The sequence below is a fragment of the Staurois parvus genome, unplaced genomic scaffold, assembly GCF_062004578.1.
Source record: "Staurois parvus isolate SC_StPar_1 unplaced genomic scaffold, SC_StPar_1.0 ptg000689l, whole genome shotgun sequence".
NCBI classification, from domain to species: Eukaryota; Metazoa; Chordata; class Amphibia; order Anura; family Ranidae; genus Staurois; species Staurois parvus.
In genome coordinates this window covers 794,596-820,742 of record NW_028318485.1, presented here as the reverse complement: position 1 = coordinate 820,742, position 26,147 = coordinate 794,596, and the positions used below count along the sequence as shown (strand labels likewise).

Here is a 26,147-nt window from a genome sequence, read left to right as displayed (position 1 = left end):
CAAGCTGTCCTAAAAAATGGAATGGGAGAGGACGATTGGCCAGCCGGAGTGAGCCAAATACTTGTGCATTCAGGCACACATCTCCTCTTTCTTTTGGGCGCATGGTCTTTTTCTGCCATAAAAGTGAAGTTTCAAGCAGATTGGACTGTTTTGGAGGTGGAGCTTTCAGAGCCCGGATAGCTCAGTCGGTAGAGCATCAGACTTTTAATCTGAGGGTCCAGGGTTCAAGTCCCTGTTCGGGCGGTAGCTTTGTCCTTGTTGTTGAGCTGCGGATAAGGTAATCTTTATGCCCATCTGCCGGAGTGCTCACTGGCCTAGAGAGAGGAAATGTCCTAAGGGATGCAAAATTCCCCCTTTCAAGGCTCTGTGAATCTAGCCCAGAAATAAAGGTGGCTGCAGGTGTTTGCCTGAACAACTGATTCCCAACAAGCCTGGTCTACGCCAGCTTTCCTGGACTCCAGTTCAGGCTTGTTATCCACAAAGCTTTCAACGACGGGCCCAAAGCTTTCCACCTTGGCTTTTTTTTCCCCAACAGTGCAGCCGTCGGACCATATGCATTCAGTGGCCTTTGAGAACTGCTGTGGGAGAAAGCCATTTGACATTTGACATCTAGGCCCCAAAACTTGACATTCTCCTTAGTCCTTTCAAATGCAAACAATGCCAGCTTAGGCGTCTTCTCTGTCACATTAGCATGCCAAGTCCCAGAATGCTCAGCGGCCCACTGGATGACACTTTTGTGTCTCACCTCAATGTCAATACCTCCTCCAAGGATGGGCAGAAATTGGCAGACACTGATTTGGTTAGCTTTGCGCAGTGGCAGTATCATAGCCAATGAGGTCCACCTGAGGCGTGATTATTGCTAATTGAAAACTAATCCCAATACCCCGCTGTGATGACTTGAAATACAGTCAGCACTGGCAATTTTTGAGAGTCTCTCAGGAGACTGAGCAATATGTTTGAAACAGCAGAAAAGCAATGGCTTCTAAGATGCAGACTGAGATGTGTTAGAGTTGAGGAAGCGGGTCACGGGGCCGGGGACACTATAGAGATCTTTTGTGTCATCACGCAGCCTGCTGAGTAGAACAATATGTGATTGCCACGTCATGCTCGTTCCCCCCCACTTGCCTTTAATCCAGAGTGGACTCTACCTCATTCAATTTTTCCTTGCTTTTTCTCTGCTAGACCTGGCATCATGAGGCTAAAGGTGAACTTTCTTTATTTGTAACCCAGTCAATTAGGAAGAATACTGGAAGCGTGTTGGTCCAGGGTTAAGGAACCAGTTTGGCCGGTGTGTTTTTTGCAAGGCCCTTGTTTCCAGTGAAAGAGCATTGACCTATAAGTTACACTAAGCCAGAAACTTTCAGCGTTCTCCATCTCTACCAGACTGGACCCTATCTGCATGGTTGCAAGCTGTCCTAAAAAATGGAATGGGAGAGGACGATTGGCCAGCCGGAGTGAGCCAAATACTTGTGCATTCAGGCACACATCTCCTCTTTCTTTTGGGCGCATGGTCTTTTTCTACCATAAAAGTGAAGTTTCAAGCAGATTGGATTGTTTTGGAGGTGGAGCTTTCAGAGCCCGGATAGCTCAGTCGGTAGAGCATCAGACTTTTAATCTGAGGGTCCAGGGTTCAAGTCCCTGTTCGGGCGGTAGCTTTGTCCTTGTTGTTGAGCTGCGGATAAGGTAATCTTTATGCCCATCTGCCGGAGTGCTCACTGGCCTAGAGAGAGGAAATGTCCTAAGGGATGCAAAATTCCCCCTTTCAAGGCTCTGTGAATCTAGCCCAGAAATAAAGGTGGCTGCAGGTGTTTGCCTGAACAACTGATTCCCAACAAGCCTGGTCTACGCCAGCTTTCCTGGACTCCAGTGCAGGCTTGTTATCCACAAAGCTTTCCACCTTGGCTTTTTTTTCCCCAACAGTGCAGCCGTCGGACCATATGCATTCAGTGGCCTTTGAGAACTGCTGTGGGAGAAAGCCATTTGACATCTAGGCCCCAAAACTTGACATTCTCCTTAGTCCTTTCAAATGCAAACAATGCCAGCTTAGGCGTCTTCTCTGTCATATTAGCATGCCAAGTCCCAGAATGCTCAGCGGCCCACTGGATGACACTTTTGTGTCTCACCTCAATGTCAATACCTCCTCCAAGGATGGGCAGAAATTGGCAGACACTGATTTGGTTAGCTTTGCGCAGTGGCAGTATCATAGCCAATGAGGTCCACCTGAGGCGTGATTATTGCTAATTGAAAACTAATCCCAATACCCCGCTGTGATGACTTGAAATACAGTCAGCACTGGCAATTTTTGAGAGTCTCTCAGGAGACTGAGCAATATGTTTGAAACAGCAGAAAAGCAATGGCTTCTAAGATGCAGACTGAGATGTGTTAGAGTTGAGGAAGCGGGTCACGGGGCCGGGGACACTATAGAGATCTTTTGTGTCATCACGCAGCCTGCTGAGTAGAACAATATGTGATTGCCACGTCATGCTCGTTCCCCCCCACTTGCCTTTAATCCAGAGTGGACTCTACCTCATTCAATTTTTCCTTGCTTTTTCTCTGCTAGACCTGGCATCATGAGGCTAAAGGTGAACTTTCTTTATTTGTAACCCAGTCAATTAGGAAGAATACTGGAAGCGTGTCGGTCCAGGGTTAAGGAACCAGTTTGGCCGGTGTGTTTTTTGCAAGGCCCTTGTTTCCAGTGAAAGAGCATTGACCTATAAGTTACACTAAGCCAGAAACTTTCAGCGTTCTCCATCTCTACCAGACTGGACCCTATCTGCATGGTTGCAAGCTGTCCTAAAAAATGGAATGGGAGAGGACGATTGGCCAGCCGGAGTGAGCCAAATACTTGTGCATTCAGGCACACATCTCCTCTTTCTTTTGGGCGCATGGTCTTTTTCTGCCATAAAAGTGAAGTTTCAAGCAGATTGGACTGTTTTGGAGGTGGAGCTTTCAGAGCCCGGATAGCTCAGTCGGTAGAGCATCAGACTTTTAATCTGAGGGTCCAGGGTTCAAGTCCCTGTTCGGGCGGTAGCTTTGTCCTTGTTGTTGAGCTGCGGATAAGGTAATCTTTATGCCCATCTGCCGGAGTGCTCACTGGCCTAGAGAGAGGAAATGTCCTAAGGGATGCAAAATTCCCCCTTTCAAGGCTCTGTGAATCTAGCCCAGAAATAAAGGTGGCTGCAGGTGTTTGCCTGAACAACTGATTCCCAACAAGCCTGGTCTACGCCAGCTTTCCTGGACTCCAGTGCAGGCTTGTTATCCACAAAGCTTTCCACCTTGGCTTTTTTTTCCCCAACAGTGCAGCCGTCGGACCATATGCATTCAGTGGCCTTTGAGAACTGCTGTGGGAGAAAGCCATTTGACATCTAGGCCCCAAAACTTGACATTCTCCTTAGTCCTTTCAAATGCAAACAATGCCAGCTTAGGCGTCTTCTCTGTCATATTAGCATGCCAAGTCCCAGAATGCTCAGCGGCCCACTGGATGACACTTTTGTGTCTCACCTCAATGTCAATACCTCCTCCAAGGATGGGCAGAAATTGGCAGACACTGATTTGGTTAGCTTTGCGCAGTGGCAGTATCATAGCCAATGAGGTCCACCTGAGGCGTGATTATTGCTAATTGAAAACTAATCCCAATACCCCGCTGTGATGACTTGAAATACAGTCAGCACTGGCAATTTTTGAGAGTCTCTCAGGAGACTGAGCAATATGTTTGAAACAGCAGAAAAGCAATGGCTTCTAAGATGCAGACTGAGATGTGTTAGAGTTGAGGAAGCGGGTCACGGGGCCGGGGACACTATAGAGATCTTTTGTGTCATCACGCAGCCTGCTGAGTAGAACAATATGTGATTGCCACGTCATGCTCGTTCTCCCCCACTTGCCTTTAATCCAGAGTGGACTCTACCTCATTAAATTTTTCCTTGCTTTTTCTCTGCTAGACCTGGCATCATGAGGCTAAAGGTGAACTTTCTTTATTTGTAACCCAGTCAATTAGGAAGAATACTGGAAGCGTGTTGGTCCAGGGTTAAGGAACCAGTTTGGCCGGTGTGTTTTTTGCAAGGCCCTTGTTTCCAGTGAAAGAGCATTGACCTATAAGTTACACTAAGCCAGAAACTTTCAGCGTTCTCCATCTCTACCAGACTGGACCCTATCTGCATGGTTGCAAGCTGTCCTAAAAAATGGAATGGGAGAGGACGATTGGCCAGCCGGAGTGAGCCAAATACTTGTGCATTCAGGCACACATCTCCTCTTTCTTTTGGCCGAATGGTCTTTTTCTGCCATAAAAGTGAAGTTTCAAGCAGATTGGACTGTTTTGGAGGTTTCAGAGCCCGGATAGCTCAGTCGGTAGAGCATCAGACTTTTAATCTGAGGGTCCAGGGTTCAAGTCCCTGTTCGGGCGGTAGCTTTGTCCTTGTTGTTGAGCTGCGGATAAGGTAATCTTTATGCCCATCTGCCGGAGTGCTCACTGGCCTAGAGAGAGGAAATGTCCTAAGGGATGCAAAATTCCCCCTTTCAAGGCTCTGTGAATCTAGCCCAGAAATAAAGGTGGCTGCAGGTGTTTGCCTGAACAACTGATTCCCAACAAGCCTGGTCTACGCCAGCTTTCCTGGACTCCAGTGCAGGCTTGTTATCCACAAAGCTTTCCACCTTGGCTTTTTTTTCCCCAACAGTGCAGCCGTCGGACCATATGCATTCAGTGGCCTTTGAGAACTGCTGTGGGAGAAAGCCATTTGACATCTAGGCCCCAAAACTTGACATTCTCCTTAGTCCTTTCAAATGCAAACAATGCCAGCTTAGGCGTCTTCTCTGTCATATTAGCATGCCAAGTCCCAGAATGCTCAGCGGCCCACTGGATGACACTTTTGTGTCTCACCTCAATGTCAATACCTCCTCCAAGGATGGGCAGAAATTGGCAGACACTGATTTGGTTAGCTTTGCGCAGTGGCAGTATCATAGCCAATGAGGTCCACCTGAGGCGTGATTATTGCTAATTGAAAACTAATCCCAATACCCCGCTGTGATGACTTGAAATACAGTCAGCACTGGCAATTTTTGAGAGTCTCTCAGGAGACTGAGCAATATGTTTGAAACAGCAGAAAAGCAATGGCTTCTAAGATGCAGACTGAGATGTGTTAGAGTTGAGGAAGCGGGTCACGGGGCCGGGGACACTATAGAGATCTTTTGTGTCATCACGCAGCCTGCTGAGTAGAACAATATGTGATTGCCACGTCATGCTCGTTCCCCCCCACTTGCCTTTAATCCAGAGTGGACTCTACCTCATTAAATTTTTCCTTGCTTTTTCTCTGCTAGACCTGGCATCATGAGGCTAAAGGTGAACTTTCTTTATTTGTAACCCAGTTAATTAGGAAGAATACTGGAAGCGTGTTGGTCCAGGGTTAAGGAACCAGTTTGGCCGGTGTGTTTTTTGCAAGGCCCTTGTTTCCAGTGAAAGAGCATTGACCTATAAGTTACACTAAGCCAGAAACTTTCAGCGTTCTCCATCTCTACCAGACTGGACCCTATCTGCATGGTTGCAAGCTGTCCTAAAAAATGGAATGGGAGAGGACGATTGGCCAGCCGGAGTGAGCCAAATACTTGTGCATTCAGGCACACATCTCCTCTTTCTTTTGGGCGCATGGTCTTTTTCTGCCATAAAAGTGAAGTTTCAAGCAGATTGGACTGTTTTGGAGGTGGAGCTTTCAGAGCCCGGATAGCTCAGTCGGTAGAGCATCAGACTTTTAATCTGAGGGTTCAAGTCCCTGTTCGGGCGGTAGCTTTGTCCTTGTTGTTGAGCTGCGGATAAGGTAATCTTTATGCCCATCTGCCGGAGTGCTCACTGGCCTAGAGAGAGGAAATGTCCTAAGGGATGCAAAATTCCCCCTTTCAAGGCTCTGTGAATCTAGCCCAGAAATAAAGGTGGCTGCAGGTGTTTGCCTGAACAACTGATTCCCAACAAGCCTGGTCTACGCCAGCTTTCCTGGACTCCAGTTCAGGCTTGTTATCCACAAAGCTTTCAACGACGGGCCCAAAGCTTTCCACCTTGGCTTTTTTTTCCCCAACAGTGCAGCCGTCGGACCATATGCATTCAGTGGCCTTTGAGAACTGCTGTGGGAGAAAGCCATTTGACATCTAGGCCCAAAACTTGACATTCTCCTTAGTCCTTTCAAATGCAAACAATGCCAGCTTAGGCGTCTTCTCTGTCACATTAGCATGCCAAGTCCCAGAATGCTCAGCGGCCCACTGGATGACACTTTTGTGTCTCACCTCAATGTCAATACCTCCTCCAAGGATGGGCAGAAATTGGCAGACACTGATTTGGTTAGCTTTGCGCAGTGGCAGTATCATAGCCAATGAGGTCCACCTGAGGCGTGATTATTGCTAATTGAAAACTAATCCCAATACCCCGCTGTGATGACTTGAAATACAGTCAGCACTGGCAATTTTTGAGAGTCTCTCAGGAGACTGAGCAATATGTTTGAAACAGCAGAAAAGCAATGGCTTCTAAGATGCAGACTGAGATGTGTTAGAGTTGAGGAAGCGGGTCACGGGGCCGGGGACACTATAGAGATCTTTTGTGTCATCACGCAGCCTGCTGAGTAGAACAATATGTGATTGCCACGTCATGCTCGTTCCCCCCCACTTGCCTTTAATCCAGAGTGGACTCTACCTCATTAAATTTTTCCTTGCTTTTTCTCTGCTAGACCTGGCATCATGAGGCTAAAGGTGAACTTTCTTTATTTGTAACCCAGTCAATTAGGAAGAATACTGGAAGCGTGTTGGTCCAGGGTTAAGGAACCAGTTTGGCCGGTGTGTTTTTTGCAAGGCCCTTGTTTCCAGTGAAAGAGCATTGACCTATAAGTTACACTAAGCCAGAAACTTTCAGCGTTCTCCATCTCTACCAGACTGGACCCTATCTGCATGGTTGCAAGCTGTCCTAAAAAATGGAATGGGAGAGGACGATTGGCCAGCCGGAGTGAGCCAAATACTTGTGCATTCAGGCACACATCTCCTCTTTCTTTTGGGCGCATGGTCTTTTTCTGCCATAAAAGTGAAGTTTCAAGCAGATTGGACTGTTTTGGAGGTGGAGCTTTCAGAGCCCGGATAGCTCAGTCGGTAGAGCATCAGACTTTTAATCTGAGGGTCCAGGGTTCAAGTCCCTGTTCGGGCGGTAGCTTTGTCCTTGTTGTTGAGCTGCGGATAAGGTAATCTTTATGCCCATCTGCCGGAGTGCTCACTGGCCTAGAGAGAGGAAATGTCCTAAGGGATGCAAAATTCCCCCTTTCAAGGCTCTGTGAATCTAGCCCAGAAATAAAGGTGGCTGCAGGTGTTTGCCTGAACAACTGATTCCCAACAAGCCTGGTCTACGCCAGCTTTCCTGGACTCCAGTGCAGGCTTGTTATCCACAAAGCTTTCCACCTTGGCTTTTTTTTCCCCAACAGTGCAGCCGTCGGACCATATGCATTCAGTGGCCTTTGAGAACTGCTGTGGGAGAAAGCCATTTGACATCTAGGCCCCAAAACTTGACATTCTCCTTAGTCCTTTCAAATGCAAACAATGCCAGCTTAGGCGTCTTCTCTGTCACATTAGCATGCCAAGTCCCAGAATGCTCAGCGGCCCACTGGATGACACTTTTGTGTCTCACCTCAATGTCAATACCTCCTCCAAGGATGGGCAGAAATTGGCAGACACTGATTTGGTTAGCTTTGCGCAGTGGCAGTATCATAGCCAATGAGGTCCACCTGAGGCGTGATTATTGCTAATTGAAAACTAATCCCAATACCCCGCTGTGATGACTTGAAATACAGTCAGCACTGGCAATTTTTGAGAGTCTCTCAGGAGACTGAGCAATATGTTTGAAACAGCAGAAAAGCAATGGCTTCTAAGATGCAGACTGAGATGTGTTAGAATTGAGGAAGCGGGTCACGGGGCCGGGGACACTATAGAGATCTTTTGTGTCATCACGCAGCCTGCTGAGTAGAACAATATGTGATTGCCACGTCATGCTCGTTCCCCCCCACTTGCCTTTAATCCAGAGTGGACTCTACCTCATTAAATTTTTCCTTGCTTTTTCTCTGCTAGACCTGGCATCATGAGGCTAAAGGTGAACTTTCTTTATTTGTAACCCAGTCAATTAGGAAGAATACTGGAAGCGTGTTGGTCCAGGGTTAAGGAACCAGTTTGGCCGGTGTGTTTTTTGCAAGGCCCTTGTTTCCAGTGAAAGAGCATTGACCTATAAGTTACACTAAGCCAGAAACTTTCAGCGTTCTCCATCTCTACCAGACTGGACCCTATCTGCATGGTTGCAAGCTGTCCTAAAAAATGGAATGGGAGAGGACGATTGGCCAGCCGGAGTGAGCCAAATACTTGTGCATTCAGGCACACATCTCCTCTTTCTTTTGGCCGAATGGTCTTTTTCTGCCATAAAAGTGAAGTTTCAAGCAGATTGGACTGTTTTGGAGGTTTCAGAGCCCGGATAGCTCAGTCGGTAGAGCATCAGACTTTTAATCTGAGGGTCCAGGGTTCAAGTCCCTGTTCGGGCGGTAGCTTTGTCCTTGTTGTTGAGCTGCGGATAAGGTAATCTTTATGCCCATCTGCCGGAGTGCTCACTGGCCTAGAGAGAGGAAATGTCCTAAGGGATGCAAAATTCCCCCTTTCAAGGCTCTGTGAATCTAGCCCAGAAATAAAGGTGGCTGCAGGTGTTTGCCTGAACAACTGATTCCCAACAAGCCTGGTCTACGCCAGCTTTCCTGGACTCCAGTTCAGGCTTGTTATCCACAAAGCTTTCAACGACGGGCCCAAAGCTTTCCACCTTGGCTTTTTTTTCCCCAACAGTGCAGCCGTCGGACCATATGCATTCAGTGGCCTTTGAGAACTGCTGTGGGAGAAAGCCATTTGACATTTGACATCTAGGCCCCAAAACTTGACATTCTCCTTAGTCCTTTCAAATGCAAACAATGCCAGCTTAGGCGTCTTCTCTGTCACATTAGCATGCCAAGTCCCAGAATGCTCAGCGGCCCACTGGATGACACTTTTGTGTGTCACCTCAATGTCAATACCTCCTCCAAGGATGGGCAGAAATTGGCAGACACTGATTTGGTTAGCTTTGCGCAGTGGCAGTATCATAGCCAATGAGGTCCACCTGAGGCGTGATTATTGCTAATTGAAAACTAATCCCAATACCCCGCTGTGATGACTTGAAATACAGTCAGCACTGGCAATTTTTGAGAGTCTCTCAGGAGACTGAGCAATATGTTTGAAACAGCAGAAAAGCAATGGCTTCTAAGATGCAGACTGAGATGTGTTAGAGTTGAGGAAGCGGGTCACGGGGCCGGGGACACTATAGAGATCTTTTGTGTCATCACGCAGCCTGCTGAGTAGAACAATATGTGATTGCCACGTCATGCTCGTTCCCCCCCACTTGCCTTTAATCCAGAGTGGACTCTACCTCATTAAATTTTTCCTTGCTTTTTCTCTGCTAGACCTGGCATCATGAGGCTAAAGGTGAACTTTCTTTATTTGTAACCCAGTCAATTAGGAAGAATACTGGAAGCGTGTTGGTCCAGGGTTAAGGAACCAGTTTGGCCGGTGTGTTTTTTGCAAGGCCCTTGTTTCCAGTGAAAGAGCATTGACCTATAAGTTACACTAAGCCAGAAACTTTCAGCGTTCTCCATCTCTACCAGACTGGACCCTATCTGCATGGTTGCAAGCTGTCCTAAAAAATGGAATGGGAGAGGACGATTGGCCAGCCGGAGTGAGCCAAATACTTGTGCATTCAGGCACACATCTCCTCTTTCTTTTGGGCGCATGGTCTTTTTCTGCCATAAAAGTGAAGTTTCAAGCAGATTGGACTGTTTTGGAGGAGGAGCTTTCAGAGCCCGGATAGCTCAGTCGGTAGAGCATCAGACTTTTAATCTGAGGTTCAAGTCACTGTTCGGGCGATAGCTTTGTCCTTGTTGTTGAGCTGTGGATAAGGTAATCTTTATGACCATCTGCCGGAGTGCTCACTGGCCTAGAGAGAGGAAATGTCCTAAGGGATGCAAAATTCCCCCTTTCAAGGCTCTGTGAATCTAGCCCAGAAATAAAGGTGGCTGCAGGTGTTTGCCTGAACAACTGATTCCCAACAAGCCTGGTCTACGCCAGCTTTCCTGGACTCCAGTTCAGGCTTGTTATCCACAAAGCTTTCAACGACGGGCCCAAAGCTTTCCACCTTGGCTTTTTTTTCCCCAACAGTGCAGCCGTCGGACCATATGCATTCAGTGGCCTTTGAGAACTACTGTGGGAGAAAGCCATTTGACATCTAGGCCCAAAACTTGACATTCTCCTTAGTCCTTTCAAATGCAAACAATGCCAGCTTAGGCGTCTTCTCTGTCACATTAGCATGCCAAGTCCCAGAATGCTCAGCGGCCCACTGGATGACACTTTTGTGTCTCACCTCAATGTCAATACCTCTTCCAAGGATGGGCAGAAATTGGCAGACACTGATTTGGTTAGCTTTGCGCAGTGGCAGTATCATAGCCAATGAGGTCCACCTGAGGCGTGATTATTGCTAATTGAAAACTAATCCCAATACCCCGCTGTGATGACTTGAAATACAGTCAGCACTGGCAATTTTTGAGAGTCTCTCAGGAGACTGAGCAATATGTTTGAAACAGCAGAAAAGCAATGGCTTCTAAGATGCAGACTGAGATGTGTTAGAGTTGAGGAAGCGGGTCACGGGGCCGGGGACACTATAGAGATCTTTTGTGTCATCACGCAGCCTGCTGAGTAGAACAATATGTGATTGCCACGTCATGCTCGTTCCCCCCCACTTGCCTTTAATCCAGAGTGGACTCTACCTCATTAAATTTTTCCTTGCTTTTTCTCTGCTAGACCTGGCATCATGAGGCTAAAGGTGAACTTTCTTTATTTGTAACCCAGTCAATTAGGAAGAATACTGGAAGCGTGTTGGTCCAGGGTTAAGGAACCAGTTTGGCCGGTGTGTTTTTTGCAAGGCCCTTGTTTCCAGTGAAAGAGCATTGACCTATAAGTTACACTAAGCCAGAAACTTTCAGCGTTCTCCATCTCTACCAGACTGGACCCTATCTGCATGGTTGCAAGCTGTCCTAAAAAATGGAATGGGAGAGGACGATTGGCCAGCCGGAGTGAGCCAAATACTTGTGCATTCAGGCACACATCTCCTCTTTCTTTTGGGCGCATGGTCTTTTTCTGCCATAAAAGTGAAGTTTCAAGCAGATTGGACTGTTTTGGAGGTGGAGCTTTCAGAGCCCGGATAGCTCAGTCGGTAGAGCATCAGACTTTTAATCTGAGGGTCCAGGGTTCAAGTCCCTGTTCGGGCGGTAGCTTTGTCCTTGTTGTTGAGCTGCGGATAAGGTAATCTTTATGCCCATCTGCCGGAGTGCTCACTGGCCTAGAGAGAGGAAATGTCCTAAGGGATGCAAAATTCCCCCTTTCAAGGCTCTGTGAATCTAGCCCAGAAATAAAGGTGGCTGCAGGTGTTTGCCTGAACAACTGATTCCCAACAAGCCTGGTCTACGCCAGCTTTCCTGGACTCCAGTGCAGGCTTGTTATCCACAAAGCTTTCCACCTTGGCTTTTTTTTCCCCAACAGTGCAGCCGTCGGACCATATGCATTCAGTGGCCTTTGAGAACTGCTGTGGGAGAAAGCCATTTGACATCTAGGCCCCAAAACTTGACATTCTCCTTAGTCCTTTCAAATGCAAACAATGCCAGCTTAGGCGTCTTCTCTGTCATATTAGCATGCCAAGTCCCAGAATGCTCAGCGGCCCACTGGATGACACTTTTGTGTCTCACCTCAATGTCAATACCTCCTCCAAGGATGGGCAGAAATTGGCAGACACTGATTTGGTTAGCTTTGCGCAGTGGCAGTATCATAGCCAATGAGGTCCACCTGAGGCGTGATTATTGCTAATTGAAAACTAATCCCAATACCCCGCTGTGATGACTTGAAATACAGTCAGCACTGGCAATTTTTGAGAGTCTCTCAGGAGACTGAGCAATATGTTTGAAACAGCAGAAAAGCAATGGCTTCTAAGATGCAGACTGAGATGTGTTAGAGTTGAGGAAGCGGGTCACGGGGCCGGGGACACTATAGAGATCTTTTGTGTCATCACGCAGCCTGCTGAGTAGAACAATATGTGATTGCCACGTCATGCTCGTTCCCCCCCACTTGCCTTTAATCCAGAGTGGACTCTACCTCATTAAATTTTTCCTTGCTTTTTCTCTGCTAGACCTGGCATCATGAGGCTAAAGGTGAACTTTCTTTATTTGTAACCCAGTCAATTAGGAAGAATACTGGAAGCGTGTTGGTCCAGGGTTAAGGAACCAGTTTGGCCGGTGTGTTTTTTGCAAGGCCCTTGTTTCCAGTGAAAGAGCATTGACCTATAAGTTACACTAAGCCAGAAACTTTCAGCGTTCTCCATCTCTACCAGACTGGACCCTATCTGCATGGTTGCAAGCTGTCCTAAAAAATGGAATGGGAGAGGACGATTGGCCAGCCGGAGTGAGCCAAATACTTGTGCATTCAGGCACACATCTCCTCTTTCTTTTGGGCGCATGGTCTTTTTCTGCCATAAAAGTGAAGTTTCAAGCAGATTGGACTGTTTTGGAGGTGGAGCTTTCAGAGCCCGGATAGCTCAGTCGGTAGAGCATCAGACTTTTAATCTGAGGGTCCAGGATTCAAGTCCCTGTTTGGGCGGTAGCTTTGTCCTTGTTGTTGAGCTGCGGATAAGGTAATCTTTATGCCCATCTGCCGGAGTGCTCACTGGCCTAGAGAGAGGAATTGTCCTAAGGGATGCAAAATTCCCCCTTTCAAGGCTCTGTGAATCTAGCCCAGAAATAAAGGTGGCTGCAGGTGTTTGCCTGAACAACTGATTCCCAACAAGCCTGGTCTACGCCAGCTTTCCTGGACTCCAGTTCAGGCTTGTTATCCACAAAGCTTTCAACGACGGGCCCAAAGCTTTCCACCTTGGCTTTTTTTTCCCCAACAGTGCAGCCGTCGGACCATATGCATTCAGTGGCCTTTGAGAACTGCTGTGGGAGAAAGCCATTTGACATCTAGGCCCCAAAACTTGACATTCTCCTTAGTCCTTTCAAATGCAAACAATGCCAGCTTAGGCGTCTTCTCTGTCACATTAGCATGCCAAGTCCCAGAATGCTCAGCGGCCCACTGGATGACACTTTTGTGTCTCACCTCAATGTCAATACCTCCTCCAAGGATGGGCAGAAATTGGCAGACACTGATTTGGTTAGCTTTGCGCAGTGGCAGTATCATAGCCAATGAGGTCCACCTGAGGCGTGATTATTGCTAATTGAAAACTAATCCCAATACCCCGCTGTGATGACTTGAAATACAGTCAGCACTGGCAATTTTTGAGAGTCTCTCAGGAGACTGAGCAATATGTTTGAAACAGCAGAAAAGCAATGGCTTCTAAGATGCAGACTGAGATGTGTTAGAGTTGAGGAAGCGGGTCACGGGGCCGGGGACACTATAGAGATCTTTTGTGTCATCACGCAGCCTGCTGAGTAGAACAATATGTGATTGCCACGTCATGCTCGTTCCCCCCCACTTGCCTTTAATCCAGAGTGGACTCTACCTCATTCAATTTTTCCTTGCTTTTTCTCTGCTAGACCTGGCATCATGAGGCAAAAGGTGAACTTTCTTTATTTGTAACCCAGTCAATTAGGAAGAATACTGGAAGCGTGTTGGTCCAGGGTTAAGGAACCAGTTTGGCCGGTGTGTTTTTTGCAAGGCCCTTGTTTCCAGTGAAAGAGCATTGACCTATAAGTTACACTAAGCCAGAAACTTTCAGCGTTCTCCATCTCTACCAGACTGGACCCTATCTGCATGGTTGCAAGCTGTCCTAAAAAATGGAATGGGAGAGGACGATTGGCCAGCCGGAGTGAGCCAAATACTTGTGCATTCAGGCACACATCTCCTCTTTCTTTTGGCCGAATGGTCTTTTTCTGCCTTAAAAGTGAAGTTTCAAGCAGATTGAACTGTCTTGGAGGTTTCAGAGCCCGGATAGCTCAGTCGGTAGAGCATCAGACTTTTAATCTGAGGGTCCAGGGTTCAAGTCCCTGTTCGGGCGGTAGCTTTGTCCTTGTTGTTGAGCTGCGGATAAGGTAATCTTTATGCCCATCTGCCGGAGTGCTCACAGGCCTAGAGAGAGGAAATGTCCTAAGGGATGCAAAATTCCCCCTTTCAAGGCTCTGTGAATCTAGCCCAGAAATAAAGGTGGCTGCAGGTGTTTGCCTGAACAACTGATTCCCAACAAGCCTGGTCTACGCCAGCTTTCCTGGACTCCAGTTCAGGCTTGTTATCCACAAAGCTTTCAACGACGGGCCCAAAGCTTTCCACCTTGGCTTTTTTTTCCCCAACAGTGCAGCCGTCGGACCATATGCATTCAGTGGCCTTTGAGAACTGCTGTGGGAGAAAGCCATTTGACATCTAGGCCCAAAACTTGACATTCTCCTTAGTCCTTTCAAATGCAAACAATGCCAGCTTAGGCGTCTTCTCTGTCACATTAGCATGCCAAGTCCCAGAATGCTCAGCGGCCCACTGGATGACACTTTTGTGTCTCACCTCAATGTCAATACCTCCTCCAAGGATGGGCAGAAATTGGCAGACACTGATTTGGTTAGCTTTGCGCAGTGGCAGTATCATAGCCAATGAGGTCCACCTGAGGCGTGATTATTGCTAATTGAAAACTAATCCCAATACCCCGCTGTGATGACTTGAAATACAGTCAGCACTGGCAATTTTTGAGAGTCTCTCAGGAGACTGAGCAATATGTTTGAAACAGCAGAAAAGCAATGGCTTCTAAGATGCAGACTGAGATGTGTTAGAGTTGAGGAAGCGGGTCACGGGGCCGGGGACACTATAGAGATCTTTTGTGTCATCACGCAGCCTGCTGAGTAGAACAATATGTGATTGCCACGTCATGCTCGTTCCCCCCCACTTGCCTTTAATCCAGAGTGGACTCTACCTCATTCAATTTTTCCTTGCTTTTTCTCTGCTAGACCTGGCATCATGAGGCTAAAGGTGAACTTTCTTTATCTGTAACCCAGTAAATTAGGAAGAATACTGGATGCGTGTTGGTCCAGGGTTAAGGAACCAGTTTGGCCGGTGTGTTTTTTGCAAGGCCCTTGTTTCCAGTGAAAGAGCATTGACCTATAAGTTACACTAAGCCAGAAACTTTCAGCGTTCTCCATCTCTACCAGACTGGACCCTATCTGCATGGTTGCAAGCTGTCCTAAAAAATGGAATGGGAGAGGACGATTGGCCAGCCGGAGTGAGCCAAATACTTGTTCATTCAGGCACACATCTCCTCTTTCTTTTGGGCGCATGGTCTTTTTCTGCCATAAAAGTGAAGTTTCAAGCAGATTGGACTGTTTTGGAGGTGGAGCTTTCAGAGCCCGGATAGCTCAGTCGGTAGAGCATCAGACTTTTAATCTGAGGGTCCAGGGTTCAAGTCCCTGTTCGGGCGGTAGCTTTGTCCTTGTTGTTGAGCTGCGGATAAGGTAATCTTTATGCCCATCTGCCGGAGTGCTCACTGGCCTAGAGAGAGGAAATGTCCTAAGGGATGCAAAATTCCCCCTTTCAAGGCTCTGTGAATCTAGCCCAGAAATAAAGGTGGCTGCAGGTGTTTGCCTGAACAACTGATTCCCAACAAGCCTGGTCTACGCCAGCTTTCCTGGACTCCAGTTCAGGCTTGTTATCCACAAAGCTTTCAACGACGGGCCCAAAGCTTTCCACCTTGGCTTTTTTTTCCCCAACAGTGCAGCCGTCGGACCATATGCATTCAGTGGCCTTTGAGAACTGCTGTGGGAGAAAGCCATTTGACATCTAGGCCCAAAACTTGACATTCTCCTTAGTCCTTTCAAATGCAAACAATGCCAGCTTAGGCGTCTTCTCTGTCACATTAGCATGCCAAGTCCCAGAATGCTCAGCGGCCCACTGGATGACACTTTTGTGTGTCACCTCAATGTCAATACCTCCTCCAAGGATGGGCAGAAATTGGCAGACACTGATTTGGTTAGCTTTGCGCAGTGGCAGTATCATAGCCAATGAGGTCCACCTGAGGCGTGATTATTGCTAATTGAAAACTAATCCCAATACCCCGCTGTGATGACTTGAAATACAGTCAGCACTGGCAATTTTTGAGAGTCTCTCAGGAGACTGAGCAATATGTTTGAAACAGCAGAAAAGCAATGGCTTCTAAGATGCAGACTGAGATGTGTTAGAGTTCAGGAAGCGGGTCACGGGGCCGGGGACACTATAGAGATCTTTTGTGTCATCACGCAGCCTGCTGAGTAGAACAATATGTGATTGCCACGTCATGCTCGTTCCCCCCCACTTGCCTTTAATCCAGAGTGGACTCTACCTCATTCAATTTTTCCTTGCTTTTTCTCTGCTAGACCTGGCATCATGAGGCTAAAGGTGAACTTTCTTTATCTGTAACCCAGTCAATTAGGAAGAATACTGGAAGCGTGTTGGTCCAGGGTTAAGGAACCAGTTTGGCCGGTGTGTTTTTTGCAAGGCCCTTGTTTCCAGTGAAAGAGCATTGACCTATAAGTTACACTAAGCCAGAAACTTTCAGCGTTCTCCATCTCTACCAGACTGGACCCTATCTGCATGGTTGCAAGCTGTCCTAAAAAATGGAATGGGAGAGGACGATTGGCCAGCCGGAGTGAGCCAAATACTTGTGCATTCAGGCACACATCTCCTCTTTCTTTTGGGCGCATGGTCTTTTTCTGCCATAAAAGTGAAGTTTCAAGCAGATTGGACTGTTTTGGAGGTGGAGCTTTCAGAGCCCGGATAGCTCAGTTGGTAGAGCATCAGACTTTTAATCTGAGGGTCCAGGGTTCAAGTCCCTGTTCGGGCGGTAGCTTTGTCCTTGTTGTTGAGCTGCGGATAAGGTAATCTTTATGCCCATCTGCCGGAGTGCTCACTGGCCTAGAGAGAGAAAATGTCCTAAGGGATGCAAAATTCCCCCTTTCAAGGCTCTGTGAATCTAGCCCAGAAATAAAGGTGGCTGCAGGTGTTTGCCTGAACAACTGATTCCCAACAAGCCTGGTCTACGCCAGCTTTCCTGGACTCCAGTTCAGGCTTGTTATCCACAAAGCTTTCAACGACGGGCCCAAAGCTTTCCACCTTGGCTTTTTTTTCCCCAACAGTGCAGCCGTCGGACCATATGCATTCAGTGGCCTTTGAGAACTGCTGTGGGAGAAAGCCATTTGACATCTAGGCCCCAAAACTTGACATTCTCCTTAGTCCTTTCAAATGCAAACAATGCCAGCTTAGGCGTCTTCTCTGTCACATTAGCATGCCAAGTCCCAGAATGCTCAGCGGCCCACTGGATGACACTTTTGTGTCTCACCTCAATGTCAATACCTCCTCCAAGGATGGGCAGAAATTGGCAGACACTGATTTGGTTAGCTTTGCGCAGTGGCAGTATCATAGCCAATGAGGTCCACCTGAGGCGTGATTATTGCTAATTGAAAACTAATCCCAATACCCCGCTGTGATGACTTGAAATACAGTCAGCACTGGCAATTTTTGAGAGTCTCTCAGGAGACTGAGCAATATGTTTGAAACAGCAGAAAAGCAATGGCTTCTAAGATGCAGACTGAGATGTGTTAGAGTTGAGGAAGCGGGTCACGGGGCCGGGGACACTATAGAGATCTTTTGTGTCATCACGCAGCCTGCTGAGTAGAACAATATGTGATTGCCACGTCATGCTCGTTCCCCCCCACTTGCCTTTAATCCAGAGTGGACTCTACCTCATTCAATTTTTCCTTGCTTTTTCTCTGCTAGACCTGGCATCATGAGGCTAAAGGTGAACTTTCTTTATCTGTAACCCAGTCAATTAGGAAGAATACTGGAAGCGTGTTGGTCCAGGGTTAAGGAACCAGTTTGGCCGGTGTGTTTTTTGCAAGGCCCTTGTTTCCAGTGAAAGAGCATTGACCTATAAGTTACACTAAGCCAGAAACTTTCAGCGTTCTCCATCTCTACCAGACTGGACCCTATCTGCATGGTTGCAAGCTGTCCTAAAAAATGGAATGGGAGAGGACGATTGGCCAGCCGGAGTGAGCCAAATACTTGTGCATTCAGGCACACATCTCCTCTTTCTTTTGGGCGCATGGTCTTTTTCTGCCATAAAAGTGAAGTTTCAAGCAGATTGGACTGTTTTGGAGGTGGAGCTTTCAGAGCCCGGATAGCTCAGTCGGTAGAGCATCAGACTTTTAATCTGAGGGTCCAGGGTTCAAGTCCCTGTTCGGGTGATAGCTTTGTCCTTGTTGTTGAGCTGCGGATAAGGTAATCTTTATGCCCATCTGCCGGAGTGCTCACTGGCCTAGAGAGAGAAAATGTCCTAAGGGATGCAAAATTCCCCCTTTCAAGGCTCTGTGAATCTAGCCCAGAAATAAAGGTGGCTGCAGGTGTTTGCCTGAACAACTGATTCCCAACAAGCCTGGTCTACGCCAGCTTTCCTGGACTCCAGTTCAGGCTTGTTATCCACAAAGCTTTCAACGACGGGCCCAAAGCTTTCCACCTTGGCTTTTTTTTCCCCAACAGTGCAGCCGTCGGACCATATGCATTCAGTGGCCTTTGAGAACTGCTGTGGGAGAAAGCCATTTGACATCTAGGCCCCAAAACTTGACATTCTCCTTAGTCCTTTCAAATGCAAACAATGCCAGCTTAGGCGTCTTCTCTGTCACATTAGCATGCCAAGTCCCAGAATGCTCAGCGGCCCACTGGATGACACTTTTGTGTCTCACCTCAATGTCAATACCTCCTCCAAGGATGGGCAGAAATTGGCAGACACTGATTTGGTTAGCTTTGCGCAGTGGCAGTATCATAGCCAATGAGATCCACCTGAGGCGTGATTATTGCTAATTGAAAACTAATCCCAATACCCCGCTGTGATGACTTGAAATACAGTCAGCACTGGCAATTTTTGAGAGTCTCTCAGGAGACTGAGCAATATGTTTGAAACAGCAGAAAAGCAATGGCTTCTAAGATGCAGACTGAGATGTGTTAGAGTTGAGGAAGCGGGTCACGGGGCCGGGGACACTATAGAGATCTTTTGTGTCATCACGCAGCCTGCTGAGTAGAACAATATGTGATTGCCACGTCATGCTCGTTCCCCCCCACTTGCCTTTAATCCAGAGTGGACTCTACCTCATTAAATTTTTCCTTGCTTTTTCTCTGCTAGACCTGGCATCATGAGGCTAAAGGTGAACTTTCTTTATTTGTAACCCAGTCAATTAGGAAGAATACTGGAAGCGTGTTGGTCCAGGGTTAAGGAACCAGTTTGGCCGGTGTGTTTTTTGCAAGGCCCTTGTTTCCAGTGAAAGAGCATTGACCTATAAGTTACACTAAGCCAGAAACTTTCAGCGTTCTCCATCTCTACCAGACTGGACCCTATCTGCATGGTTGCAAGCTGTCCTAAAAAATGGAATGGGAGAGGACGATTGGCCATCCGGAGTGAGCCAAATACATGTGCATTCAGGCACACATCTCCTCTTTCTTTTGGGCGCATGGTCTTTTTCTGCCATAAAAGTGAAGTTTCAAGCAGATTGGACTGTTTTGGAGGTGGAGCTTTCAGAGCCAGGATAGCTCAGTCGGTAGAGCATCAGACTTTTAATCTGAGGGTTCAAGTCCCTGTTCGGGCGGTAGCTTTGTCCTTGTTGTTGAGCTGCAGATAAGGTAATCTTTATGCCCATCTGCCGGAGTGCTCACTGGCCTAGAGAGAGGAAATGTCCTAAGGGATGCAAAATTCCCCCTTTCAAGGCTCTGTGAATCTAGCCCAGAAATAAAGGTGGCTGCAGGTGTTTGCCTGAACAACTGATTCCCAACAAGCCTGGTCTACGCCAGCTTTCCTGGACTCCAGTTCAGGCTTGTTATCCACAAAGCTTTCAACGACGGGCCCAAAGCTTTCCACCTTGGCTTTTTTTTCCCCAACAGTGCAGCCGTCGGACCATATGCATTCAGTGGCCTTTGAGAACTGCTGTGGGAGAAAGCCATTTGACATCTAGGCCCCAAAACTTGACATTCTCCTTAGTCCTTTCAAATGCAAACAATGTCAGCTTAGGCGTCTTCTCTGTCACATTAGCATGCCAAGTCCCAGAATGCTCAGCGGCCCACTGGATGACACTTTTGTGTCTCACCTCAATGTCAATACCTCTTCCAAGGATGGGCAGAAATTGGCAGACACTGATTTGGTTAGCTTTGCGCAGTGGCAGTATCATAGCCAATGAGGTCCACCTGAGGCGTGATTATTGCTAATTGAAAACTAATCCCAATACCCCGCTGTGATGACTTGAAATACAGTCAGCACTGGCAATTTTTGAGAGTCTCTCAGGAGACTGAGCAATATGTTTGAAACAGCAGAAAAGCAATGGCTTCTAAGATGCAGACTGAGATGTGTTAGAGTTGAGGAAGCGGGTCACGGGGCCGCGGACTCTATAGAGATCTTTTGTGTCATCACGCAGCCTGCTGAGGAGAACAATATGTGATTGCCACGTCATGCTCGTTCCCCCCCACTTGCCTTCAATCCAGAGTGGACTCTACCTCATTAAATTTTTCCTTGCTTTTTCTCTGCTAGACCTGGCATCATGAGGCTAAAGGTGAACTTTCTTTATTTGTAACCCAGTCAATTAGGAAGAATACTGGAAGCGTGTTGGTCCAGGGTTAAGGAACCAGTTTGGCCGGTGTGTTTTTTGCAAGGCCCTTGTTTCCAGTGAAAGAGCATTGACCTATAAGTTACACTAAGCCAGAAACTTTCAGCGTTCTCCATCTCTACCAGACTGGACCCTATCTGCATGGTTGCAAGCTGTCCTAAAAAATGGAATGGGAGAGGACGATTGGCCAGCCGGAGTGAGCCAAATACTTGTGCATTCAGGCACACATCTCCTCTTTCTTTTGGCCGAATGGTCTTTTTCTGCCATAAAAGTGAAGTTTCAAGCAGATTGGACTGTTTTGGAGGTTTCAGAGCCCGGATAGCTCAGTCGGTAGAGCATCAGACTTTTAATCTGAGGGTCCAGGGTTCAAGTCCCTGTTCAGGCGGTAGCTTTGTCCATGTTGTTGAGCTGCGGATAAGGTTATCTTTATGCCCATCTGCCGGAGTGCTCACTGGCCTAGAGAGAGGAAATGTCCTAAGGGATGCAAAATTCCCCCTTTCAAGGCTCTGTGAATCTAGCCCAGAAATAAAGGTGGCTGCAGGTGTTTGCCTGAACAACTGATTCCCAACAAGCCTGGTCTACGCCAGCTTTCCTGGACTCCAGTTCAGGCTTGTTATCCACAAAGCTTTCAACGACGGGCCCAAAGCTTTCCACCTTGGCTTTTTTTTCCCCAACAGTGCAGCCGTCGGACCATATGCATTCAGTGGCCTTTGAGAACTGCTGTGGGAGAAAGCCATTTGACATCTAGGCCCCAAAACTTGACATTCTCCTTAGTCCTTTCAAATGCAAACAATGCCAGCTTAGGCGTCTTCTCTGTCACATTAGCATGCCAAGTCCCAGAATGCTCAGCGGCCCACTGGATGACACTTTTGTGTCTCACCTCAATGTCAATACCTCCTCCAAGGATGGGCAGAAATTGGCAGACACTGATTTGGTTAGCTTTGCGCAGTGGCAGTATCATAGCCAATGAGGTCCACCTGAGGCGTGATTATTGCTAATTGAAAACTAATCCCAATACCCCGCTGTGATGACTTGAAATACAGTCAGCACTGGCAATTTTTGAGAGTCTCTCAGGAGACTGAGCAATATGTTTGAAACAGCAGAAAAGCAATGGCTTCTAAGATGCAGACTGAGATGTGTTAGAGTTGAGGAAGCGGGTCACGGGGCCGGGGACACTATAGAGATCTTTTGTGTCATCACGCAGCCTGCTGAGTAGAACAATATGTGATTGCCACGTCATGCTCGTTCCCCCCCACTTTCCTTTAATCCAGAGTGGACTCTACCTCATTAAATTTTTCCTTGCTTTTTCTCTGCTAGACCTGGCATCATGAGGCTAAAGGTGAACTTTCTTTATTTGTAACCCAGTCAATTAGGAAGAAAACTGGAAGCGTGTTGGTCCAGGGTTAAGGAACCAGTTTGGCCGGTGTGTTTTTTGCAAGGCCCTTGTTTCCAGTGAAAGAGCATTGACCTATAAGTTACACTAAGCCAGAAACTTTCAGCGTTCTCCATCTCTACCAGACTGGACCCTATCTGCATGGTTGCAAGCTGTCCTAAAAAATGGAATGGGAGAGGACGATTGGCCAGCCGGAGTGAGCCAAATACTTGTGCATTCAGGCACACATCTCCTCTTTCTTTTGGCCGAATGGTCTTTTTCTGCCATAAAAGTGAAGTTTCAAGCAGATTGGACTGTCTTGGAGGTTTCAGAGCCCGGATAGCTCAGTCGGTAGAGCATCAGACTTTTAATCTGAGGGTCCAGGGTTCAAGTCCCTGTTCGGGCGGTAGCTTTGTCCTTGTTGTTGAGCTGCGGATAAGGTAATCTTTATGCCCATCTGCCGGAGTGCTCACAGGCCTAGAGAGAGGAAATGTCCTAAGGGATGCAAAATTCCCCCTTTCAAGGCTCTGTGAATCTAGCCCAGAAATAAAGGTGGCTGCAGGTGTTTGCCTGAACAACTGATTCCCAACAAGCCTGGTCTACGCCAGCTTTCCTGGACTCCAGTTCAGGCTTGTTATCCAGAAAGCTTTCAACGACGGGCCCAAAGCTTTCCACCTTGGCATTTTTTTCCCCAACAGTGCAGCCGTCGGACCATATGCATTCAGTGGCCTTTGAGAACTGCTGTGGGAGAAAGCCATTTGACATCTAGGCCCAAAACTTGACATTCTCCTTAGTCCTTTCAAATGCAAACAATGCCAGCTTAGGCGTCTTCTCTGTCACATTAGCATGCCAAGTCCCAGAATGCTCAGCGGCCCACTGAATGACACTTTTGCGTCTCACCTCAATGTCAATACCTCTTCCAAGGATGGGCAGAAATTGGCAGACACTGATTTGGTTAGCTTTGCGCAGTGGCAGTATCATAGCCAATGAGGTCCACCTGAGGCGTGATTATTGCTAATTGAAAACTAATCCCAATACCCCGCTGTGATGACTTGAAATACAGTCAGGACTGGCAATTTTTGAGAGTCTCTCAGGAGACTGAGCAATATGTTTGAAACAGCAGAAAAGCAATGGCTTCTAAGATGCAGACTGAGATGTGTTAGAGTTGAGGAAGCGGGTCACGGGGCCGGGGACACTATAGAGATCTTTTGTGTCATCACGCAGCCTGCTGAGTAGAACAATATGTGATTGCCACGTCATGCTCGTTCCCCCCCACTTGCCTTTAATCCAGAGTGGACTCTACCTCATTAAATTTTTCCTTGCTTTTTCTCTGCTAGACCTGGCATCATGAGGCTAAAGGTGAACTTTCTTTATTTGTAACCCAGTCAATTAGGAAGAATACTGGAAGCGTGTTGGTCCAGGGTTAAGGAACCAGTTTGGCCGGTGTGTTTTTTGCAAGGCCCTTGTTTCCAGTGAAAGAGCATTGACCTATAAGTTACACTAAGCCAGAAACTTTCAGCGTTCTCCATCTCTACCAGACTGGACCCTATCTGCATGGTTGCAAGCTGTCCTAAAAAATGGAATGGGAGAGGACGATTGGCCAGCCGGAGTGAGCCAAATACTTGTGCATTCAGGCACACATCTCCTCTTTCTTTTGGCCGAATGGTCTTTTTCTGCCATAAAAGTGAAGTTTCAAGCAGATTGGACTGTTTTGGAGGTTTCAGAGCCCGGATAGCTCAGTCAGTAGAGCATCAGACTTTTAATCTGAGGGTCCAGGGTTCAAGTCCCTGTTCGGGCGGTAGCTTTGTCCTTGTTGTTGAGCTGCGGATAAGGTAATCTTTATGCCCATCTGCCGGAGTGCTCACTGGCCTAGAGAGAGGAAATGTCCTAAGGGATGCAAAATTCCCCCTTTCAAGGCTCTGTGAATCTAGCCCAGAAATAAAGGTGGCTGCAGGTGTTTGCCTGAACAACTGATTCCCAACAAGCCTGGTCTACGCCAGCTTTCCTGGACTCCAGTTCAGGCTTGTTATCCACAAAGCTTTCAACGACGGGCCCAAAGCTTTCCACCTTGGCTTTTTTTTCCCCAACAGTGCAGCCGTCGGACCATATGCATTCAGTGGCCTTTGAGAACTGCTGTGGGAGAAAGCCATTTGACATCTAGGCCCCAAAACTTGACATTCTCCTTAGTCCTTTCAAATGCAAACAATGCCAGCTTAGGCGTCTTCTCTGTCACATTAGCATGCCAAGTCCCAGAATGCTCAGCGGCCCACTGGATGACACTTTTGTGTCTCACCTCAATGTCAATACCTCCTCCAAGGATGGGCAGAAATTGGCAGACACTGATTTGGTTAGCTTTGCGCAGTGGCAGTATCATAGCCAATGAGGTCCACCTGAGGCGTGATTATTGCTAATTGAAAACTAATCCCAATACCCCGCTGTGATGACTTGAAATACAGTCAGCACTGGCAATTTTTGAGAGTCTCTCAGGAGACTGAGCAATATGTTTGAAACAGCAGAAAAGCAATGGCTTCTAAGATGCAGACTGAGATGTGTTAGAGTTGAGGAAGCGGGTCACGGGGCCGGGGACACTATAGAGATCTTTTGTGTCATCACGCAGCCTGCTGAGTAGAACAATATGTGATTGCCACGTCATGCTCGTTCCCCCCCACTTGCCTTTAATCCAGAGTGGACTCTACCTCATTAAATTTTTCCTTGCTTTTTCTCTGCTAGACCTGGCATCATGAGGCTAAAGGTGAACTTTCTGTCAGGGCAGGGCTGTGGAACGGACAGGTAGGCCTAGTGGCAGGGTAACGCACTGGCTGACGACAACCACCACCAACAGACTGAAGTCCCTCAGGGCGCGGAGTCTAAGTCCCAGGCTGCCCTTCACCAGGGCCCCTGATGGTGGGGATGGACTTGACGCAACCAGGGACCAGGTCGCGGCCCCCGAGACACCCCAGCTGCGGTAATGGCCGCCGCCAATGGCGTGTAGTTGGTGAGAATGACAATAGCGTAGTCAGACAAGCCGGGTCAATAACAACAGGACAAAACAGTACAGAACAGTAGACAGAGAATCACAGGTCACAGGCCGGGTTCAGCAACAGAAGGTCAGATCAAAGGGAAACGCAGAGAATGGTCTTAGTCACAAGCCGAGTCAGAATACCAGAAGAGTCACGAGCGTATACACAGAGCTGTAGCAAGACAAAGACACAAGACACAAGTGCAAAGAGCATGTGCAGATCCCAGGCTTATATGTACTCAGCCACACCCCTCTGGGGGATGGACCTCAGAGACCTGAAGGCATAAAAGATTCCCATCATGCTCAGCAGAAATCCAAGATGGATGCTAGCACATGGAGTAACATAACCTCTGGGAAAAGGTAGGACCTTGACAGTACCTCCTCCTCAAGGGCCCCTCCCCCTCCGCGGCTCAACAAATGGTTTCCGAGGAAAGCGGGTATGAAACGCGCGGAGGAGGGCAGGAGCATGGACATCCGCGGAAGGAACCCAGGAACGCTCCTCGGGACCATAACCGCGCCAATGAACCAGGAACTGTAATCGGCCGCGCACCAATCGAGAGTCCAGGATCCGGCTCACCTCATACTCCTCATGACCGTCAACCCGAATGGGACGGGGCCGAGGCAGAGAGGTAGTGAAGCGATTGCAGATCAGAGGTTTCAACAGTGATACATGAAAGATATTGGAGATCCGCATCCCAGGTGGAAGGGCAAGGGCATAGGCCACCGGATTCACCTTGCGGAGAATGCGAAAAGGACCGACAAAACGGGGAGCTAGTTTGGGTGTGGGCACCCGAAGATTGAGGTTACGAGTAGACAACCACACCCGATCGCCGACCTGGTATGAAGGAGCGGGCAACCGTCTGCGATCAGCCTGGAACTTCTGACGCTGAGCCGAGTCCCTCAAAGCCCTCTGGATCTGCCCCCATGAAGAACGCAGGGCAGCAAGATGGTTCTCCACAGCCGGAATGTCCTGTGGTGAGAACCTCTCAGGTAATACCGCGGGTTGGTACCCATAGTTGGCCATGAAGGGGGACATCCCGGAGGAGGAGTTGAC

The 26,147-nt window shown here is 47.9% G+C and overlaps 32 non-coding genes across 32 annotated transcripts; all 32 read left to right on the top strand.

The window, feature by feature from the left end:
• Window positions 1-170: 170 nt before the first annotated feature.
• Window positions 171-243, top strand: TRNAK-UUU (transfer RNA lysine (anticodon UUU)). Its single transcript has one exon. It is a non-coding gene; the product is annotated as a tRNA-Lys (tRNA).
• A 559-nt stretch (window positions 244-802) lies between these two features.
• LOC149447245 (U4 spliceosomal RNA) lies at window positions 803-943 on the top strand. Its single transcript, XR_016306072.1, has one exon. It is a non-coding gene; the product is annotated as a U4 spliceosomal RNA (small nuclear RNA).
• Window positions 944-1,576: 633 nt separating this feature from the next.
• TRNAK-UUU (transfer RNA lysine (anticodon UUU)) lies at window positions 1,577-1,649 on the top strand. Its single transcript has one exon. It is a non-coding gene; the product is annotated as a tRNA-Lys (tRNA).
• Window positions 1,650-2,180: 531 nt separating this feature from the next.
• LOC149447243 (U4 spliceosomal RNA) lies at window positions 2,181-2,321 on the top strand. Its single transcript, XR_016306071.1, has one exon. It is a non-coding gene; the product is annotated as a U4 spliceosomal RNA (small nuclear RNA).
• Window positions 2,322-2,954: 633 nt separating this feature from the next.
• On the top strand, window positions 2,955-3,027 carry TRNAK-UUU (transfer RNA lysine (anticodon UUU)). The gene has a single exon. It is a non-coding gene; the product is annotated as a tRNA-Lys (tRNA).
• A 531-nt stretch (window positions 3,028-3,558) lies between these two features.
• On the top strand, window positions 3,559-3,699 carry LOC149447241 (U4 spliceosomal RNA). The gene has a single exon (XR_016306070.1). It is a non-coding gene; the product is annotated as a U4 spliceosomal RNA (small nuclear RNA).
• Window positions 3,700-4,326: 627 nt separating this feature from the next.
• On the top strand, window positions 4,327-4,399 carry TRNAK-UUU (transfer RNA lysine (anticodon UUU)). The gene has a single exon. It is a non-coding gene; the product is annotated as a tRNA-Lys (tRNA).
• Window positions 4,400-4,930: 531 nt separating this feature from the next.
• LOC149447239 (U4 spliceosomal RNA) lies at window positions 4,931-5,071 on the top strand. The gene has a single exon (XR_016306069.1). It is a non-coding gene; the product is annotated as a U4 spliceosomal RNA (small nuclear RNA).
• Window positions 5,072-6,321: 1,250 nt separating this feature from the next.
• LOC149447238 (U4 spliceosomal RNA) lies at window positions 6,322-6,462 on the top strand. Its single transcript, XR_016306068.1, has one exon. It is a non-coding gene; the product is annotated as a U4 spliceosomal RNA (small nuclear RNA).
• A 633-nt stretch (window positions 6,463-7,095) lies between these two features.
• On the top strand, window positions 7,096-7,168 carry TRNAK-UUU (transfer RNA lysine (anticodon UUU)). The gene has a single exon. It is a non-coding gene; the product is annotated as a tRNA-Lys (tRNA).
• Window positions 7,169-7,699: 531 nt separating this feature from the next.
• Window positions 7,700-7,840, top strand: LOC149447236 (U4 spliceosomal RNA). The gene has a single exon (XR_016306067.1). It is a non-coding gene; the product is annotated as a U4 spliceosomal RNA (small nuclear RNA).
• A 627-nt stretch (window positions 7,841-8,467) lies between these two features.
• Window positions 8,468-8,540, top strand: TRNAK-UUU (transfer RNA lysine (anticodon UUU)). The gene has a single exon. It is a non-coding gene; the product is annotated as a tRNA-Lys (tRNA).
• Window positions 8,541-9,099: 559 nt separating this feature from the next.
• On the top strand, window positions 9,100-9,240 carry LOC149447234 (U4 spliceosomal RNA). The gene has a single exon (XR_016306066.1). It is a non-coding gene; the product is annotated as a U4 spliceosomal RNA (small nuclear RNA).
• A 1,249-nt stretch (window positions 9,241-10,489) lies between these two features.
• On the top strand, window positions 10,490-10,630 carry LOC149447233 (U4 spliceosomal RNA). Its single transcript, XR_016306065.1, has one exon. It is a non-coding gene; the product is annotated as a U4 spliceosomal RNA (small nuclear RNA).
• Window positions 10,631-11,263: 633 nt separating this feature from the next.
• TRNAK-UUU (transfer RNA lysine (anticodon UUU)) lies at window positions 11,264-11,336 on the top strand. The gene has a single exon. It is a non-coding gene; the product is annotated as a tRNA-Lys (tRNA).
• A 531-nt stretch (window positions 11,337-11,867) lies between these two features.
• On the top strand, window positions 11,868-12,008 carry LOC149447231 (U4 spliceosomal RNA). Its single transcript, XR_016306064.1, has one exon. It is a non-coding gene; the product is annotated as a U4 spliceosomal RNA (small nuclear RNA).
• Window positions 12,009-13,266: 1,258 nt separating this feature from the next.
• LOC149447230 (U4 spliceosomal RNA) lies at window positions 13,267-13,407 on the top strand. Its single transcript, XR_016306062.1, has one exon. It is a non-coding gene; the product is annotated as a U4 spliceosomal RNA (small nuclear RNA).
• Window positions 13,408-14,034: 627 nt separating this feature from the next.
• TRNAK-UUU (transfer RNA lysine (anticodon UUU)) lies at window positions 14,035-14,107 on the top strand. Its single transcript has one exon. It is a non-coding gene; the product is annotated as a tRNA-Lys (tRNA).
• Window positions 14,108-14,658: 551 nt separating this feature from the next.
• On the top strand, window positions 14,659-14,799 carry LOC149447228 (U4 spliceosomal RNA). Its single transcript, XR_016306061.1, has one exon. It is a non-coding gene; the product is annotated as a U4 spliceosomal RNA (small nuclear RNA).
• A 633-nt stretch (window positions 14,800-15,432) lies between these two features.
• Window positions 15,433-15,505, top strand: TRNAK-UUU (transfer RNA lysine (anticodon UUU)). The gene has a single exon. It is a non-coding gene; the product is annotated as a tRNA-Lys (tRNA).
• A 551-nt stretch (window positions 15,506-16,056) lies between these two features.
• On the top strand, window positions 16,057-16,197 carry LOC149447226 (U4 spliceosomal RNA). Its single transcript, XR_016306060.1, has one exon. It is a non-coding gene; the product is annotated as a U4 spliceosomal RNA (small nuclear RNA).
• A 633-nt stretch (window positions 16,198-16,830) lies between these two features.
• TRNAK-UUU (transfer RNA lysine (anticodon UUU)) lies at window positions 16,831-16,903 on the top strand. The gene has a single exon. It is a non-coding gene; the product is annotated as a tRNA-Lys (tRNA).
• A 552-nt stretch (window positions 16,904-17,455) lies between these two features.
• On the top strand, window positions 17,456-17,596 carry LOC149447224 (U4 spliceosomal RNA). The gene has a single exon (XR_016306059.1). It is a non-coding gene; the product is annotated as a U4 spliceosomal RNA (small nuclear RNA).
• A 633-nt stretch (window positions 17,597-18,229) lies between these two features.
• Window positions 18,230-18,302, top strand: TRNAK-UUU (transfer RNA lysine (anticodon UUU)). The gene has a single exon. It is a non-coding gene; the product is annotated as a tRNA-Lys (tRNA).
• Window positions 18,303-18,854: 552 nt separating this feature from the next.
• LOC149447222 (U4 spliceosomal RNA) lies at window positions 18,855-18,995 on the top strand. Its single transcript, XR_016306187.1, has one exon. It is a non-coding gene; the product is annotated as a U4 spliceosomal RNA (small nuclear RNA).
• Window positions 18,996-20,246: 1,251 nt separating this feature from the next.
• On the top strand, window positions 20,247-20,387 carry LOC149447221 (U4 spliceosomal RNA). The gene has a single exon (XR_016306058.1). It is a non-coding gene; the product is annotated as a U4 spliceosomal RNA (small nuclear RNA).
• Window positions 20,388-21,014: 627 nt separating this feature from the next.
• On the top strand, window positions 21,015-21,087 carry TRNAK-UUU (transfer RNA lysine (anticodon UUU)). The gene has a single exon. It is a non-coding gene; the product is annotated as a tRNA-Lys (tRNA).
• Window positions 21,088-21,639: 552 nt separating this feature from the next.
• On the top strand, window positions 21,640-21,780 carry LOC149447219 (U4 spliceosomal RNA). Its single transcript, XR_016306057.1, has one exon. It is a non-coding gene; the product is annotated as a U4 spliceosomal RNA (small nuclear RNA).
• A 627-nt stretch (window positions 21,781-22,407) lies between these two features.
• Window positions 22,408-22,480, top strand: TRNAK-UUU (transfer RNA lysine (anticodon UUU)). The gene has a single exon. It is a non-coding gene; the product is annotated as a tRNA-Lys (tRNA).
• A 551-nt stretch (window positions 22,481-23,031) lies between these two features.
• Window positions 23,032-23,172, top strand: LOC149447217 (U4 spliceosomal RNA). The gene has a single exon (XR_016306182.1). It is a non-coding gene; the product is annotated as a U4 spliceosomal RNA (small nuclear RNA).
• Window positions 23,173-23,799: 627 nt separating this feature from the next.
• On the top strand, window positions 23,800-23,872 carry TRNAK-UUU (transfer RNA lysine (anticodon UUU)). The gene has a single exon. It is a non-coding gene; the product is annotated as a tRNA-Lys (tRNA).
• Window positions 23,873-24,424: 552 nt separating this feature from the next.
• LOC149447215 (U4 spliceosomal RNA) lies at window positions 24,425-24,565 on the top strand. Its single transcript, XR_016306056.1, has one exon. It is a non-coding gene; the product is annotated as a U4 spliceosomal RNA (small nuclear RNA).
• The last annotated feature ends 1,582 nt before the right edge of the window (window positions 24,566-26,147 follow it).